Consider the following 19506-nt stretch of genomic DNA (forward strand, 5'->3'; position numbering starts at 1 on the left):
CCAAAGATACTGAGATAGCTGGTATAACTGTTCCTGTGGTAAAACTATGGTGTGAATTTTGCTAGTTGCTTTGTAATTCTATTCTAAAATACTGACAACCAAAACTCTTGTACAATGGGACGTTCCCACCATGCATGGATATAAGCACCAATTGAGTGGCACTCCCTCCAAGAGTTTGGCAAGGAAGTAGGAGAAATCACCACTAATTTCCTAGAGTTTAGATATCACTGTTATAATAACTTCGAATTTAATTCCTGGTTCCTCACCAAGACCAATTGAAAAGGGGGTCTTAAGCTCTTTTATATTCACTTGTAAAAGACCTACTGTAGGATGGTTGCTATGCCTCTGCTTTCCTCCACCTTATAACTTTATTCTCTTAGATACATTGTTAGATATAGTGCTCTTTCTATCTTAGAAGATGGAATGTTGTTGTTGTTGTTTAGTCGTTTAGTCGTGTCCGACTATTCGTGACCCAATGGACCATAGCACACCAGGCACTCCTGTCTTCCACTGCCTCCCACAGTTTGGTCAAATTCATGTTGGTAGCTTCGAGAACACTGTCCAACCATCTCGTCCTCTGTCATCCCCTTCTCCTAGTGCCCTCAATCTTTCCCAACATCAGGGTCTTTTCCAAGGATTCTTCTCTTCTCATTTGAAGATGGAATATGAAAATGGAAATAATTGATGAAATTCCAATATTGGGATTATTTTAAAAGTGCAAAATAGGTTCTGTGCTTGGGCAGAAAAATCAGGAGTGTTGTCAGCTGCCCTGTCACTATTGATTCCCCTGGTCATCTACCTGCTTTCTTTTTCTTATAATACTTACCATACATATGATATAGCAGGGTGGAGGGCTAGGGGTCTTTATTGATTGCTTGATTTTTACAAGGGCAATTCATTGACTGTAACTGAAATTCAAACTAAGCTAGATAATACACACGTGCCATGGCTACTGCAGTAATTCAACAGCTTCAAACGTCTTCTTTTTAAAGCAAATTCATCTACTGAAGAAGCAGCTACCAGACAATTATCCTCCTTTGAGAAATTATTAATGTCTGGAAAGGCTTTAGGGAAAGATCTGACATCTAAGATATACAAAAATCTGTTCTTGTGCAGGCACTCTGGATTCAATAAAGCACCAATGGGAGTGAGATTTTGGTTATGAAATTGACTCAGCTCAGGGGAGCTAGCTATGGGTCAGGAATGGACACCCTGACAGTGGAATGGCATTGAGGGCCCCTAGATATTTTCTCTCTGTTCAGCTTGCTCCTGCAGATGGTAAGAAGGATCCAACTGTTAGGGACGAAAGCACTGGATGCAGTGGCTGTGTTTTCCAGGCTTTCTTCATCCTTTCCACGGCAACATCATGGCATCTGCAGGAAGACATGTTGCAGCAGGAATCCACTTTTCACCCATGTCTGGAGCTGTCCCAACAGTTGTGGCTGTGTGGTCCTGGCTAGTGGAACTGTGATGGTCCAGGCAGTGCTGGATGCTGTCTTGGTGTCACCTAAAGACTATGAATAGGACTTACAGCTCTACTTAAAGAGTTTTCTTGAATTGACGCCAGCCTAATTGGGAAGGATTCCTCAGCCAGGGAGAGGGCAGATGTGCTGGGGTATCTTCAGCCTGATTTGGATAAGGGCCTGAGTGTCAGTACAATCAGGTGGCAGGTAACAGCCTTGACTCGTATTTTGAACTGTAAAGGGGACTTTGCATTGTTCATAATATTCATCAAAGAGTTCCATTGTGGAATCTGCCTGTGGTGAATTGCTACCCTGGTTTTCCAGGGCCCCTGGGGAAAACTAGACATTTTTACCATGAATTTCTGCTTGCAGGGTTCCTGGAGGGTAGTGCCCACCTCTTCATTCCAGGCATTTAGTCACAGCTGATGGGCATTTTGTCAGCCACGGTTGTATGGGGATAGTGTCTATTGGGAGAAGGCCTGGCAAAACATCCTGCTCCCTTTCTACTGTTACTGTTCTTCATTTTGTGATGGGTGTTCTTTGTTTGCCCTTTGGGCGGTTTTCTCTATCCTAAGTACCGTATATATCTGCATCAGAGCAGGGGCCTGCCTGTCCTGGTGTCCTGCTACGTGGATGGAGTATTCATGGAGCTGAGGGATCATCCTTGCTCTGCCAGCCAGCCTGTCTGGTGAGAGTGAGATGACCCCTCCCATGGGTAGGATAATCTATTCTAATTAGTGCCCAACTACCTGGTAGCAGGTGCCATGCCAGTCTTGAGACTGCCCTCCAGGAACCCTGGGAATAGAAACTCACAGTAAGAATTTCTGTTTTCCACTTCGCTGTCATTGTCAATTGGCATCAGAACTGGACATCACATAGCATGTTCTATATTGTGTTCTTGCGAAACATTACAAGGAAGAGTCACAATGCCCAACCATATTTTGCTGTATCCGTAAGTGGCACCCTCCAGATAAAACTACCATTTGGTTGTGGTATGGACTGTATCAGGCAGACATCAGCCCAGCCTTTCTTCCAAGCTGAGGTTGTGCTATGTAAGGCCACCAATTTCAGAGAATTTCTTTCTTAGCACAGTTACCTATTAGAGGAAATACCTAGTTTCTTGGCTGCATCTCCCCCTTTTTGTGGCTATCTCTGATGTTTCATCAGAGCATATAGAAACAAAAATAACTCAACCCCAATCTTTTAAGTGATGCTCTGCTTATTATTGCTGTTCTAAAGTAGGCATAACAATACATTTCACTCAGCGGAAAGATGCTAATTTTTATGCACCACAACTGTTAGAATAAAAAATCAGTTTAGACCCCAGTGACTCTTGTCAGGCCTTGTTAAAGTGTGTCAGAACTCCTGTGTGATGGCAGCAAATAATCCAGGGGACATCACTTGGAAAATCAAGATGATAATTAGGATTGAAAATCCAGCTGGATTGTGCCTTTTGCCAGCAACCACAATGGGCAGTGTGGAAGGGCATAAGCACCCTCTTCAGTACCAGCTGAGTGGGGGGGGGGGCAGAGCAGTGGGGGGGGATTGTTGGTAGTTAGATGTTACAACTGGAATCCCATTGCCCAATGAGACAGCAAAACAAGTCCAAGCCACTATTGTGTATTAGAATGTAAATACAAGTCTGTGCATTAATAAAACAATAAGCAAAATGAATAATTTACCAATGCTTGCATTAAAAAAAGAAAGAAGAAATAGGGAGAGTGGGTTGGATGGAGATTTCCTTCCCGTCTGGACCAAATTTCCCACCACCACATTTCTTTTTGTAGACAGTGCTCCAAAGAATTGCATGCTTACCTTACCATGTTCACTGCAATCCCAATTAACACTTTTTCCAAACTGAATTTAGGTGTTCTTCCCCCCCCCCCTTCCTAATGAGGTTTTTCCTTCCCTGCTGTCTTGATACAAAGCTTTATGCTGTATGAGTGTGTTCATATGGTGCTTGAGTGCGTTATCTGACCTTGATTGGTGTTTTGGGAGCCAGTTAAATAGATTACATAGAGGTTACCTTGACAACTGTCTTTGCTGATTTAGCAATGCAGTTCATTCTTGAGCACAAGACTCTCAGCAACGGTGGAATTCCACTGACTTCATATTAATCATTAACACAATGTTCTAGAAAGGCTCTGCCAAACCAGCAATAAGGCCTGTATTGAAATCATTTTCCTTTAGAGAGAGAGAGAGAGAGAGAGAGGGAGAGAATATTATACATCAGCCAATGCTTGCAACATCAGGTGCTTGTTCGCAGGCGTTAAAGGAGGTGTGCACATTCTCTGCTTTGTCTTCTCGTTCTCTGTCCCTGTTTTTTTACATTCATATTGTAATAATAAATCAGATGGGTTAAGATGATCCTTGACATGTTATATCCTCTTTGAGATTCATTGACTACCATATGTTATTTTAGGTGTGTGTGTATAACAAATAGCTAACTACAGTCCTAAATAGGCCCAGGAGTGGAGAATGATGAGTTTAATCTTGGTGTAGAATGGTGAGGAATGCTTAAAACCAAGTTCTGTTGCCTACAGGTGTTAAAACTAAACCTATTTCTCATCACAGGAGTGAAATCAAGACAAAGGGGGAAATTAATTGCTTGCTGCAACATAGAACCAGCAGCATTAAAAACTGCCATCAAAACATGTTTATCTGGTTATGAGTTTCTGTAGGCAGCAGCCTTATCTTGCATCTAGCATTTCCACTGAATTTTCCTCTGAAGTGAAATTCAGAGTGATTTTTGAGATTTCCATTTGTGTGAAACATCTAAGAAATCCCAAGGGAAGCAAAATAAAAATAAAAATAAAAAATACCAACATGATTTCCACATATCCTTGAGAGGCTTTTGTCTATACATGTTATTATCCACCAAGGGACCCTTGCATTATTTGTACCCCTGGAGCTAAAAAGCTAATGCTTATATCAACAAATCTTATAAAATTCAGCAGCCAGGAATTGGGACATTTCCAGCTTTTGCTCTGAGCGGTTCTGATTGCTTCAAATAGGAAGCCTAGGAATTAAATCACATCTTAAAAAGAAAAAGGAGGAAAGGTTACTTCCTATTCTTGTGATGCTTTGGAGCTACTGTTCGTGTTTTGGCAGAATAATTATTTAAACAGGTTGCTTAATAATTCCTTCAGTGCTTTTTTGTGACTATATACACTCTCAACTGGAAGAGCATACGATCAGTTTTATAGTTGAAAGAAAGTCTAAAACTCCAGTTTCGGAAAGGAGTTAAGTATCTTGTCCCAACAGCAATACATAAAACTGCCATATTTGCTTTGGTAACTGAGATCTCTGCTCAGGAGAGATACACAATTTAGTTTGCTTAGAGAGTGATTTATCTCACTTTCCTGTTAGCGAGAGCTGTCGTTCTAGGTCAAGGTTGAAGACTGTGCAGTGCAGACTAGCAAAACTGGAGCTTTGATATTCTACATAGTACCTGGCCCAATGATAAACAAACAACTCTTTTTTTTTTTGGTGCTTCAAAGGAAGGTTTATTGGCTTTTTGTGAGGAAAATCATCTTCCCAAGAACAAAGGAAGAGGGAAAGGGGAAAGGGAGAAGAAAGGAAGCTATGAAAACTGAACAACAAATAGAAAGGTTTGTATCAAGCAACAGATTTTATGTTCACCAACAAAGGCAACTCAGGTGAACCAGCCATACCAGAGGAGGGGTATGCAATCCATTCATTCCTTTGTTGGATTTCCACCTGAGGTGAGGGGGAAATGAAGGACCAGTTTCTCAGTCTCCTCTCTAACAGACTCTACTAGCAGGTCCTTTTTTCCACACCTCTTTTGCTTCTACATTTGCAGCTAGAAAGCTGGCTGGCATCTCCCAGGAGAACAAATTTGAGCAGGGGCCTGCATTTGCCAATCACCAATCTTTTGGCAGAATTCACTAGAGCTTGATAAAGATGAATACAGGCAGCTCCCCATTTAACAAGCATTAAATTAACAAGCATTCAAGGCAAGCGCAACCCTGGATGTGGCACGAAAAGTGGCAAAAATGACCGTAAAAGAGCACCAAAACTACAAAAATGGCACGAAAATAGCGTATAGTAATCCCATGAGCTTTTGCGGGTGCAATCCCACGAGCCCTTTCATTGACCTTTGAGACCTGTGGGGATTTAAGAGTTTGAGCAAGGAGGTCTGGAGAGAGCAATTGTGGTGACATTTGGTGGATTATTTGTTTTTCAAAGGGTTTGCAAAGGTTTGGAGGATGCTTCCAGGCTTTTTAAACAGTGTTTCCATTATACGCAATTTCACTTAAATGTGCAGTGCCTTGGAGCGTAACCCCCACATAAATAGGGAGTTGCACGTGTTTATCTGACTTTCCTCAGGCTCATGGGATGTTTACAATGGGACATTAAGGAGAGCATGGAGGAGGCGGAGGAGGAGGAGGAGGAGGAGGAGGAGGAGGAGGAGGAGGAGGAGGAGGAGGAGAATAAGGAGAATAAGGAGAATAAGAATTTATTAATTATGCCCTGCCCATCTGGCTGGGTTTCCCCAGCCACTCTGGGCAGATTCCAACAAAATATTAAAATACAATAGTCCACCAAACATTAAAAGCTTCCCTAAACAGGGCTGCCTTCAGATGTCCTCTAAAAGTCTGGTAGTTGTTTTTCTTTTTGACATCTGGTGGGAGGGCATTCCACAGGGTGGGTGCCACTACCGAGAAGGCCCTCTGCCTGGTTCCCTGTAACTTGGCTTCTCGCAGTGAGGGAACTGCCAGAAGGCCCTTGGTGCTGGACCTCAGTGTCCGGGCAGAACGATGGGGGTGGAGATGCTCCGTCAGGTATACAGGGCCAAGGCTGTTGAAGGCTTTAAAGGTCAGCACCAACACTTTGAACTGTGCTCAGAAACATACTGGGAGCCAATGTAGGTCTTTCAAGACCAGTGTTACGTGGTCTTGCAGTTGCTCCCAGTCACCAGTCTAGCTGCTGCATTCTGGATTAGTTATAGTTTCTTTTTCTTTTTTTAACAATGAATTTTTATTGTTTTCTTTTTTTCCACTTTCTAACTTTATACAAAATGTAATTAACATCTATACAACAAATGGCTTTGCCAACCTCTGACTTCCCCCCACCCTCCCCCAGCAGGTATATTTTTTTTTCTCATCCACTCCCGTATTTTCTATATTTTTCACAACATCAAAGGTGTAGGATTTATCTCAATCCCGCTAATGTTTTCATACCTTTATAATTTTCTTTTACATATTCTACATATTTACTCTACTCTTTTTGAAATCTCACATCGTCCTGGTCACGTTTTCTGCAGGTCAGTTTGGCCATTTCCATATACTCTAGTAATTTCGTTTTCCGCTCCATTATCGAAGGTATTTCATGCGATTTCCACTTCTTGGGCTATCAAGATTCTTGCCGCCGCAGTGGCGTAAATGAACAATCTATGATCTGATTTTAAAATCTCCTTGCCCATAAGCCCCAAAAAGAAGGCTTCTGGTTTTTTAGGGAAAGTATACCTGAATATCTTTTTTTAGTTCATTATAAATTAATTCCCAGAATGTTTTTATCTTGTCACACGTCCACCGCATGTGGTAGGGATTAGTTGTAGTTTCCGGGTCACCTTCAAAGATAGCCCCACACAGAGCACATTGCAGTAGTCCAAGCGAGAGATAACCAGAGCATGCACCACTCTGGCGAGACAGTCCGCAGGCAGATAGGGTCTCAGCCTGCGTACCAGATGGAGCTGATAGACAGCTGCCCTGGACACAGAACTGACCTGTGCCTCCATTGACAGTTGTGAGTCCAAAATGATTCCCAGACTGCGCACCTGGTTCTTCAGGGGCACAGTTACCCTATTCAGGACCAGGGAGTCTTCCACACCTGCCCGCCTCCTGTCCCCCAAAAACAGTACTTCTATCTTGTCAGGATTCAACCTCAATCTGTTAGCCGCCATCCAACCTCCAACCGCTACATCCACCAAGATGTAGAAAACAATCTGTTCTGTGGGCATGTCATCATATAATTCTACAATAATTGGTTCCCCCACCAGGGGTACATAAAATTACCCTGTGTTTAGGTGTCTAGTCAACTGTTAAAGTTTCACCTTAACAGTTAGAACAACAGAAAAAATAGCTGCACTGCTTACACTTAATCTCATTATGCCTTCCTCTCTTGAATGAGTCATTTCCTCAAACCCCCCCCCCCCATCCTCAACATGCCAAGGCAATGCTATTGGGTTGTTTGATAAGTTTGGGACATGGGGACCTCCCTCTAATTAAGCATTGCCCAGCACTGTCGACTTTGGCAGTTGGATTGTATTTTCCAGTACTTTCAGATACGTGTATCAGTATAGGGAGATTATTAGCTATAGCTCTGGAAGCCTATTCCAAAGTCATGCTGATTGAAAAAGCTGCAAAAACTTGCCCAATACTAAGAATTAATTCAAATTGCGGAATTTGATTTTTCTGGTCACAGAATTCTGCCAAGATCTACATGTGCGTGCATGCACATAATTCTAGGTTAATTCTTATTCATCAGATGAATTTTCTCACAGAGAGCCCCACAGCTCCTAATGCTGTTCTTTTCTTTCCTTTTCTTTCCAATATGACCTTTTGGGTAGAGTAAACATGTTTTGATGGGAATGTTGCAGTACTAAGCTTATATGATCTTTGACCTATGTATGATGTGTACTGTATAACCTTTGTGGAAAGCACTGCCTGGGGTAATCCATCATGAAGCAGTCTTCTGGATTTAACGGCTGTGACCCTCAAACAAACATGCAGTTAAAACGGTTTCTGGCAACATTTGTTTCACTTGGGACTATATTCCGTTGTGCATCAAGGGAAAGGGGACATGAAGCATCTCGGGGAAGCTTCTATGTGGGGCACTTCACTTACAGGGAAGAAGGGGGTGAAACTTATATTCTTTTATATAGTGTATGTGTGGGGTTTTGTGTCAGTGTCACTATTTGGTTGTTGTTTTTTATGTTGTATTTATTGCTTAGGACTACTTTTGCTATGTTGTATTTATTTATGTTGTAAGCTGCCTTCTGTGTGGTTTGAACTATGGAAAGGCAGCATACAAATAAAATTATGTATGTAGAATGTATTCCTAATTCTGAATGTAACACTTGCACATTTCACCCTGGCCCTACTGTTCGTTATTTTGTACAGTGGTACCTTGGGTTGCGTACTCAATCCATTTCGGGGTGCCGTTCGCACCCCGAAAAGTATGCAGCCCGAACGGTGCTTTAGCGCATGCACAAATCGCCGATAGAGTGCTTCTGTGCATGCGTGCATGGCAAAACCCAGAAGTAAACACTTCCGGGTCGGCCGAGTACGCAACCCAAAAGTATGCAACCCGCAGCGTACTCAACCCAAGGTATGACTGTATTTTGTTCTCATGTGGTCCAATGCAAGAAAGACAATCTCTTGCACCCTAATCCCTGACAGTCAGTGTGACTTGCATAAAAAACCTATGTGCTGTTTGTTCTGATTCAACATTAAAGAGTAGGTTTTCTTAGAGAAAGTGGAGGGGGGAAAAGAAAAGAGCACTTGGACACAGACTGGGAAAGGACCAAACTGTGTCTAGAAAGCACGGGGCAAAAAATTAGTGTGGATGATGATGATGATGATATATTATTATTATTATTATTATTATTATTATTATTATTATTATTATCATCTATACCCCGCCCATCTGGCTGAGTTTCCTCAGCCACTCTGGGCTGCTCCCAACAGAAGTATTAAAATACAATAATTTATTAAACATTAAAAGCTTCCCTAAACAGGGCTGCCTTCAGTCTGGTAGTTGTTTTTCTCTTTGACATCTGGTGGGAGGGCGATGGAGGTGGAGACGCTCCTTCACGTATACTGAACTGAGGCTGTTTAGGGCTTTAAAGGTCAACACCAACACTTTGAATTGTGCTCGGAAATGTACTGGGAGCCAATGTAGGTCTTTCAAGACCGGTGTTATGTGGTCTCGGCGGCTGCTCCCAGTCACCAGTCTAGCTGCCGCATTCTGGATTAATTGTAGTTTCCGGGTCACCTTCAAAGATAGCCCCACATAGAGCGCATTGCAGTAGTCCAAACGAGAGATAATTAGAGCATGCACCACTCTGGTGAGACAGTCTGCGGGCAGGTAGGTCTCAGCCTGCGTACCACAGATGGAGCTGATAAACAGCTGCCCTGGATACAGAATTGACCTGCGCCTCCATGGACAGCTGTGAGTCCAAAATGACTCCCAGGCTGCACACCTGGTCCTTCAGGGGCACAGTTACCCCATTCAGGACCAGGGAGTCCTCCACACCTGCCCGTCTCCTGTCCCCCACAAACAGTACTTCTGTCTTGTCAGGATTCAACCTCAATCTGTTAGCCGCCATCCAACCGCCAACCGCCTCCAGACACTCACACAAGACCTTCACTGGTTCTGATTTGAAAGAGAGGTAGAGCTGGGTATCATCCGCATACTGATGAACACCCAGCCCAAACCCCCTGATGGTCTCTCCCAGCGGCTGCATATAGATGTTTAAAAGCATGGGGGAGAGGACAGAACCCTGAGGCTCACCACAAGTGAGAGCCCAGGGGTGTGAGCACTCATCCCCCACCACCAGTTTCTGAACACGGCCCAGGAGGAAGGAGCGGAACCACTGTATGACAGTTCCCCCAGCTCCCAACCCCTCTAGACGGTCCAGAAGGATGTTATGGTCGATGGTGTCAAAAGCCGCTGAGAGATCCAGCAGAACTAGGAAACAGCTCTCACCTTTGTCCCTAGCCCGCCAGAGATCATCGACCAGTGCGACCAAGACAGTTTCAGTCCCATGATGAGGCCTGAATCCCGACTGGAAGGGATCCAATGGTCCGCTTCTTCCAGGTGTGCTTGGAGTTGTTCAGCAACCACTCTCTCAATCACCTTGCCCAAGAATGGAAGATTTGAGACTAGGTGATAGTTGGCCATATTGGCCACATCTAAAGATGGTTTTTTAAGTAGTGGTTTAATAACGGGTGTGGGAAGGCTCCCTCACAGAGAAAAGCATTCACCACCCTGCAAAGCCCATCGCCCAGCCCTTCCCAGCTAGCTTTTATAAGCAGGGATGGGCAAGGATCAAGGAGACAGGTGGTTGGTTTCACTCGTCCAAGCAGCCTGTCCACATCCTCGGAGGTAACAGATTTGAATTGATCCCATGCAACTTGACTAGACAGGACTCCAGCACTCCCTCGCCCCGGCCCTGCTCCCACGGTGGAGTCTACCTCTTCCCGAATCCGAGTGACTTCATCTGCAAAAAACTTTGCAAAATCATTGCAATGAGCCCTTAATGCATGTTGTTGAAAGTAGGCCCTGTTGATTTCAACTGAAATTCTTTGCAACTAATGGGGCTTAGTGTCACAGCCTAAGATTGCCCCCCCCCCCACCATGTTGTTATTTATGTGTCAAAACTTAGGCTTAGCCATACAGTATATTATTTTAAGGAAGAAAGATCATTTACAGAACAATTGTGCCTCTGACATATCAGTGAAGTAAAGGAAGTGGTTCTACCAGAAAGGAAACTGTCAGGAATTCTGAATTACCACAGCTTGTTTGGAAGGAAAATTCATCATCTCTCAAATTTCCCATGGATTTCTGATATCTGAGTTCATTGTGAAGATTAGCACTTCACTGTAGAGTAAGATATCATCTCTTGCTACTCTGGTTAAGACGCCAATCTGATTACAATTTTATGACTTTGCATTATTATTCAGAATGATTTATTCCTGAGTTAGGAAATGCATATGTCTCAGGAGAAATAGTTGGCCTTTTGTCCTCTCTGATTATCCAAAGATTATAGAGAGCAACTACAAGCTTCCATTAGATCTGTTCTGAAGTCCTTGCTAGATAGATCTGGCTGCTGGAGGCAACTTCTAACTGTTATTTGAGATGATATATAACTCTTCCCCCTCACAAAGAGATGGCTGGCTCCATTCATTTCTTCTGCAATCCTCAGACATTGTTTATACAGCACCTATTCAAAACATGCCACCTATTTTTTTAAAAGCCACCTACATGATCTGCAGGGTGGGTTTGTGTTTGATCACAGCTGTCATTTAACCCAGTGTTTCTCAACCTTTTTTGGGCCACGGCACACTTGTTCCGTCAAAAAAATCACGCGGCACACCACCATTAAAAGACGGGGCAAATCCTGGGGGTTGGGAATGGGTGGGGGACAGAGGAATAGGGAGGATGAGGTTGGTGTACTTGCTGAGAGAGCCCTCGAGCACCGCCTCCGTCATCCTGCCTGCCGCCAGCCCCCCGCTCCCTCCTGGGCTGGCCACGGCTGAGCTGGGGCTGCTGCCGCCACCGCCGCCCCCTCCGGCCTCCCCGCTGGTGTAGCCGCCGCCATCGATGCTCCTTGGCGGCCCGAGAGCCCTCCCCAGCTGGCGGAGGACGACGACGAGGAGCCCGCCAAGGTGGGGCGGCTGCTGCTGCGGCTGCTGCTGTTACTGCCGCCGCTGGACAGGGCTGCTGCTGCTCCAGAGTCCCCGCCGCCCTGCGCTGCTGCCTTCTCCATTGAGCGCGAGGAGGCGGCCTCGGCCATGAAGCGCTGCCTCGCTCAGGGAGCGAGCGCGAGGAGATGACGGAGGAACACCCTTCGCGCCCTCGCGCCCTCCAGACTGACCCGGCCGGCTTACTGGCCGGCGCGTCAGCGCTGCCTATTGGCGGCCACAAATCGCCCTTCTCGTTGCCTCACGTTGCGGCACAGCAGCCACCGTCTCGCGGCACAGTAGTGTGACGCGGAACAGTGGTTGAGAAACGCTGATTTAACCAACTTCGTATCTACATGGAGTCTTCTTTTAAAATTTCTTACCCATGCCACTAATTTTTAATATTAACTACCAATTAGCTGAATTGACCACGAGAGCAGGACATTATAAGTGCTTCCAGAAGAGATATTTGTTTTCTTTGAAGATACAACTTAGCAGGGTGTGTTGAATTTGTCAACCTTAAAATATTGACTTCTTTGCATTTTGTGATCCAATAATTTTAAATTTGTCATACTAAAATTTTTGTGTGCTTAAAATGTGCTTAACCTTTTGTGCTTAAAATTGCATTAAAATAATTTAAAATGATTGCCAAGTACTTGCAGTTATATTGTATATGTGTAACAGACAAGTCAGGCAAGTCAAGCAAGAAGACAAGAAAGGGAACCTTGCTGAATTAAGCAGGATGCTTCAATGCCATCAAATTTTCTCTGCTGATGAAAACAGAGCAAATAGATGGTGCCAAAGATGGAAATTATGGAAGTTATGAATTGGCATTAGGAAAACCAAGTACACAATTGGTTCCGGAAGTCTGTTCATAAACTGAAACGTTCATAAACTGAAGCGAACTTTCCCATTGAAAGTAATGGAAAATGGATTAATCCGTTCCAGATGGGTCTGCGGAGTCCTCAACCTGAAGCGTACTTAACCCGAAGCATGGGTGTAATTGGTTCCGGAAGTCTGTTCATAAACTGAAGCGTTCATAAACTGAAGCGAACTTTCCCATTGAAAGTAATGGAAAGTGGATTAATCCGTTCCAGATGCGGCGTTCGTAAACCGAAAATTTGTAAACCGACGTGTTCATAAACCGAGGTTCCACTGTACTTATGTTATCACATGGCTCACATCACTGCCATTGAAAGGACAGCAAATGCCCACTATTAAAATACGGTGAAGATGCTTTCCATTAACAGTGGGAATGTTTGAAATTTGCAGCATCGCATAGCCAGAGTTTCAAACACAGGTAAATAGGAAAGCAGGTAGAAGAAGGTGATTAGCCTACCAGCTGCTGATTTTGCAGCAGTTCTTAACTCTGCAGTAAAATGGATGGGTTTTGGAAGGATGTGGCATTTGGGGCAGTCCCCCTGCTGAAAGGTGACAGGGTCTCCAACATGGACAAAAATAATCCCCCCTTCTTAGCTTTATTAAAGTACCTGTCCTTATGCAAGGGAAATGGCAAAAAAAACACCCAGGGATCCCCCTCTTATCTATGGCATTCCAGTTCCGGAGCTCCTTCCTTAGGGAGGCTAGCTGGGTGGAACCTATTATCTTTTAGGTGTCAGGTTATCAGATTGTTATTCTCCCAGGCATATTTTTTTAATGGATTGTATTTTAAGTATTGGAAGGGTGCTGTATATCAAACACTGTAAGTGATGTTTTCATTCTGATATTTTAATTGATATTTAAATTTCTTTTGTTTTTCTTAAAAAATAATTGTTTTATTTTTCATATGAATGGCTTATCAATGGGTTAAATAAATTTGAAATATATGAAATGAATGGTTCAGTAGGAAGCAGTTGATGATGGTGGTGATAATTTATTTTTGTGACAGAGATGGGCAAATATGTCGATTTTGGTTTCACTTGGTTTTTCATTTTTCTACTCGCAACCAGTTCTTCATATTTTCACATCAGTTTGCATCTTTTGTATTAAAACCATCAAGAAAATGCATACATTTTGTGCAGATTTCTCCTACTGGATGTATTATTATTTGCAGTTTCGCCCTAATACAGTTCACTTATAACTTGCATGCATTTAACTTGCAGAATTGTAGTTTCTCGAGCTTGGCAACCAGCTAGTTGCCATCATACAAATTAAATGCACACAAGGCCCGAGAGCTTAAAAGCTCTTTTCAAGCTTTTAAGCTCTTGGCCTTGCTTACTGAGCTCTGGAAAGGTTTCATGTGGGCTCTGAAAGGCTCCCATGAATCAGAGAGAGAATTGTAGAGTTGGAAGGGACCACAAGGATGATCTAGTCCAACCCCCTGGAAGGCAGGAATCTTTAATGGGAGAACGCAACTCCTCCTCTTCCCACCCACTGGATTGAATAACTCTAAAGAGCTGGAAAACAGAAGAGGTAACTGCTAGACCTGATCAGCTGAAATGGCTGAACTGAAGAGGAAGGAAATAGCAGAGGAAGGAAATAGCAGAGGATCATGAAGAGACTCAGAAGCTAAACTGAGGGATACAAGTTGATAAGCATTGCTTCACCGAGGGAAACATGCTAGAGCACATAGATCTGGGTGCATTTGTCTCTTTTTATTAGCTATTCATTCTCACGGTTGACTGCTCAAACTATTCAACTCACTTTTCCCTAAAATTATGTTCTCAAAAATTGTTTAATTTGTTGTCTTGTTAGAACTTTAAATGCAGCACATTTCCTGTGACCTTATTATTCACTCCACCTCTAAATTGCTATATCACTATATCCAGTACAGTGGTACCTCTAGTTACGAACTTAATTCATTCCAGAGGTCCGTTCTTAACTTGAAACTGTTCTTAACTAGAGGTGTGCTTTCACTAATGGGGCCTCTTGCTGCCGCTGCACGTCCAGCACATGATTTCCGTTCTCAGCCTGGAGCAAAGTTCTCTACTCGAGGTAACTCTTCCAGGTTAGCAGAGTTTGTAACCTGAAGTGTTTGTAACCTGAGGCGTTTGTAACTCGAGGTATCACTGCATTAGAAGTACAGTAGGTTGGGCCAGCTAAAGGAATATTTACTGGAAGCATCTGTAACATTTCAGCAGCCATGTGTCTGAAAAATCCAGTATAATTTATAGCAAAGCCCAATAACTGATATAATAAAATTTATACTGAGTGTACAAAAAGCACCGAAGCTGTTTACAAGAAAAAAACAATAAAATGATCAGTAAAAACAGTTAACATCAGATATTTAAAACATTTAAAAATGATTAAAATCAATGATAAGCTAAAAACAGGTTAAACAGGTGTCTACCTGATTGTGAAGTCATGTAAAATGACTACACAGCCCCTCTTACCTGTGCAGTTGCAAATACTCTCTTGGTCGATTGAGCAGGTGAAGGAATCTGCCAACCACCTTATTTTTCTCCACACCCTGGTTGCCAACCAAGATCTTGGATGGCCCCATGAGGGCTTCCAGAACCCACAAAAGAGCCTCCCAGAGCTTGGCAAGCAGGGCAGAGGTTAAAAGCTCTCTGCCTTGTGTGGGGTGCAAGGTCCACTGAGTGTGTTGGCTTTGGAAAGGTAAGGATGGCCAATATGGGCAGTTTCAGGGTTGTTCGGAGTACACAATTTTGGCTTTAGGCCCAACCCTCCAGAACCTAACCACCAAACAAGTGTTGAGTATCCACATTTTTGCAAAGCAATTCCCACGATACACAGTAATTTATTTCTCTATGTTATTTTCACTAACATCTGCATTTACGTGCACACCTTTCCCATTGTATGTGAATTCTTGAACAAATTACTTGGCTGAAGAACTGCATTGCAATATTCGGAGAAGTGGGAATTTCAAAGGGTAGCTGTATTTCAGTTTGCATGTTGTTTTAGAAAACAGTAATTTTGTTAACTTGTCTTTAAATGTGAACTGAATCATATTTCTCTCCCATTCTTGCCTATAAGTCCAGCTACAAAAGCTCAGGGTGCTGAACAAACTTGGGCTGTTTAAGTATTGTTTAGGGGTTTTGTTATGGTGCGGTTGTTGCTGCTATTGATATTAATTTTGTGTATCTCTGTTTTAGATATTACTATGATTTCAGTGGAAATGCTTCTATTTGATTTTTTTGTTAAAAATATTTTTATTTAAAAATTCTTGGTTTGCAAAAGTACGTGCCTTGTCTCTTTTTTCAGGTTGTAAAGTCTTTTCTATGGATCAGTTACATTTGATATGAGACATTAGTGTTGTGTACAGTATAAGGTCAGGGAAGAAGGGGGGGTGAAACTTATATTCTTTTATACAGTGAATGTGTGGGGTTTTGTGTCCGCGTCACTTTTTGCTTGTTTTTTTATGTTGTATTTCTTTTTTAGGACTACTTTTGTTATGTTATATTTTTGTATCTTCATGTTGCAAGGTGCCTTGAATGTGGTTTGAACTATGGAAAGGTGGCACACAAATAAAATTATGTATGTAGAATGCATTCCTAGTTCTGAATGTGACATTTGCATATTTCACCTTGGCCCTACTGTTTGTCATTTTGTATGAGTAAGTCTCTCTGCATATACATTTGCATTGATGGTGCTGTAACAACAACAACAACAATACTGCATGATGTTTTAATAATAATGTATATTTATCTTTACTAAACCAATTTAATATACAGTGCCAGTCCCTTGACTCCTATACTTCTTCATTTTGCAGCAACAGGCTTCTATCGGGAAATCTCTTCTTAAAAGCTCAATTTCTTTTTGTAAATGTTTATTTAATAAGATCAGCCCATTGGCAATTGCATAAGCCTGCTAGTTTATCTGTCTTTCAATTGCTGAAGTTTTATTAATCAGCATGGCCCTTGAAACAGCTTGCTTGAAAAATCCACTACAAGTATAAACAATCACTATTATCAGAGCTCTTTAATGGTGGTGGTAGTGTGGGAGAATTATCTGTCGGATTAAATTCTTATTTGGAAGCATTACTATTATGAGTTTCATTGATTATTATTGCACACTAATTTGCCTCAGTGAGATAGTACAATGTAGCTGTTTAAAATAGAGCTGTAAGACTTGGGAGTGCTGCTATCCTGCGGAACTCCTTCACAAACCTCCCTGTACACTGTGAAGTGCTGCCACAATCAGAGGGTGGATTACATCTCATAGAGTAAGACTCTGTCTGACCCCAGGGACCCAGGGAGACTAGCACTCTCACCAGTGCAACAAATTTTGGTCTAAGTCCTAACTTGCTGGGAACCTTCTGGAGTGGGGCAGTAGGTACCAATGTTCCAGTGAGGCGGGGTGGGGAACATCCAGCCCATGAGCCAAACCTGGCCTGCCAGGCTTCCGCATTTGACCCACAATGCCCCCCCTTTAGTAGTCCTGCCTACCTGGGCAGAGGTAAGGTGCAGCTTCAAAGGAACAATTAGGAGATTAAAGCCAACTCCGGAACATTCATTTGCTGAAGCAAGGCTCATTCGCAGAAGCCATCGGCTGATTGCTTTAGGAGGGGAGTGTAGCTTCTATTGAATGGAAGCTGCTTCTAATTCCCAGAACTGCTCTTTGAACCTCTAAGAACTGGAGGTTCAAAGAACAGTGTGCCCTGGCTCCCAGTTGCTAGAGAACAGCCTTTTTCAAGGCTTTAATGCTTAGATTACTGCCAAGTACTGTCAGGACCAAGTAAACACATTTTCCCAATTGAGGCGAATAAGGAAATGAGGCACCGGAACCCTCCAGCATCCTAGGAATTGCAGTTGTGGAGGAGGAGGAGGAGGAGGAGGAGGAGGAGGAGGAGGAGGAGGAAGAAGAAGAAGAAGAAGAAGAAGAAGAAGAAGAAGAAGAAGAAGAAGAAGAAGAAGAAGAAGAAGAAGAAGAAGAAGAAGAAGCCTCAAAGTGGGACTGAACAGGGTGAGGAGCGACCTATATGGGAGGAGGAGAACGGAAGGGGGCAGTAGGCCTCACCCACAGTGACCTGCTGCAGTTGATTGGGAGAGATGGGGCAAGCAGGGAAGCCAGCACAGGGAGAGAGAGGAGATGCTGGGAATGGTTTCTCATTGGTGGCAAGGCCACAAAAGACACGGAGTTGCCGATAGCTGCTGCTAGGTGGACTGGCGGTAACCATATTCTTGACCGTTGGACCCACTATTGGTCTTGTCCACTTAATCCACTGGAGCCTGTCTTCGCATGCAGGGAAAGTTCCTAGCTCACCGAGGGTTTGAGACCCATTGGTTACCTGGTTTAGCCAGCCAGTTGAAACCATTCCCTGGATGTGGCTGCTGTCACATGCTGACAGTTTCTAGGAGATACAGGTGAGAACTCAGACCCCCTTGCCCAGCCAGCTCAGTTTCACACCAAACCCAGCATCTTACAGCAGTCTTTCCTTTGCCCTGCTGCACAAGCTATAGAGGGAAGTGAGGGGGGTCATCAATCTGGGAAGACAGCCCATCTAGGAAAAAGAAAAACCTGATCCTAAACCTCTGCTGCCTTGAGAAAAAGGCTAGGCAGTAAACCCTACACAAATCCAGAGTGGAGTCCTTAATAGTTGGATGGTGTCTTATATACCTCCTTCCAGCAACTGCTGCAGCCATTCTGGTGCCAGATATATTGCTCTGTCCCATCCTCCTCCTCCACTGAGCACCTGACTGCCACACACACCTGCTGTTGCATGCCCTTCCTTCCAGGACTCCATTTTGAAAAACAAACCATTACAATTTTGCCCTGCATAATGCAACATGTGATGCCATTGCATCTCCAGTTTTTGGAGGTTTAAAGAGCAACATGGGGCATTCTTGCAAAATGGCTTTCCAACAATCCTGCTGTGCTTTGAAGACCCAACAACTGGGGCTTCAAAGCTCAGCATCACCTGATGCCATAGTGATGTCAGGTGACTGACAGGTGGGCAGCGTGGCAAGGGTAGAGAGATAAGGATCTGGCCTACCAGCTAGAGAAGGTTCCCTACCCCTGGAGTAAGGAGCAGGATGTAGCGTAATGGTTAGAGTGTTGGACTAGGATTTGGGAGAGCAGGGTTTGGATCCCCATTTAGTCATGAAGCTCACTGGGTGAATTTAGACCAGTCACTATCTCTTAGCCTAACCTACCTCACAGGGTTGTTCTGAGGATGAAATGGGGAGGAGGAGAACCATGTACACCACCTTGAGATCACTGGAAGATAAAAGTGGTATGTAAATGTAAATAATAATAATAATGAGAAAGTGAGATGCTATATAGGAGTCGTCCCAGTTCACACATCAGGGAAGTTGAGAAGGTGACTACATTATTTCTAGTTGCTCCTTGCTGGTCCCTTCTGCTCTCTAGCTGCCTTCAATCAGCCATGTCTTTTCCTTTTGCTTCCTGATTCCACTCTACATATGGGACATCACTCTTTGATATGTGCAGGCATACAAACACTCCTAGCACGTGGACTCAATTAATTTTGAAATACTGTGTATTTTATAAGGCTTTGCCATTTAAAGCAAAGAATACAATAAAATGCATTACCGGTAGAAGAAGAAACCTGTTTCCTTGTTGGAGCTATATTCCAGAAATGCTACAAGCACCACTTCTCAAAGTGGTTACAGTGGTACCTCGGGTTACAGATGCTTCAGGTTACAGATTCCACTAACCTGGAAGTAGTACCTCGGGTTAAGAACTTTGCT

General features: G+C 43.4%; 1 long non-coding RNA gene across 3 annotated transcripts in view; it reads right to left on the reverse strand.

Annotated features, from left to right (window-relative positions):
• LOC118084028 (uncharacterized) overlaps window positions 1-15404 on the reverse strand; it is a 44139-nt gene extending 28735 nt beyond the window's left edge. Inside the window, exon 1 of one of the 3 annotated variants that reach the window (XR_004692455.3) lies at window positions 15226-15404. This is a non-coding gene — a long non-coding RNA (uncharacterized LOC118084028). Of the gene's footprint in view, window positions 1-3278; window positions 3383-3489; window positions 3648-15225 lie in introns of those variants that run through there. The other 2 variants (XR_015948639.1, XR_015948638.1) reach the window with 2 other exon arrangements.
• Window positions 15405-19506: the final 4102 nt, after the last annotated feature.

This window comes from Zootoca vivipara, chromosome Z2 (genome assembly GCF_965207765.1).
Source record: "Zootoca vivipara chromosome Z2, rZooViv2.hap1.1, whole genome shotgun sequence".
NCBI classification, from domain to species: Eukaryota; Metazoa; Chordata; class Lepidosauria; order Squamata; family Lacertidae; genus Zootoca; species Zootoca vivipara.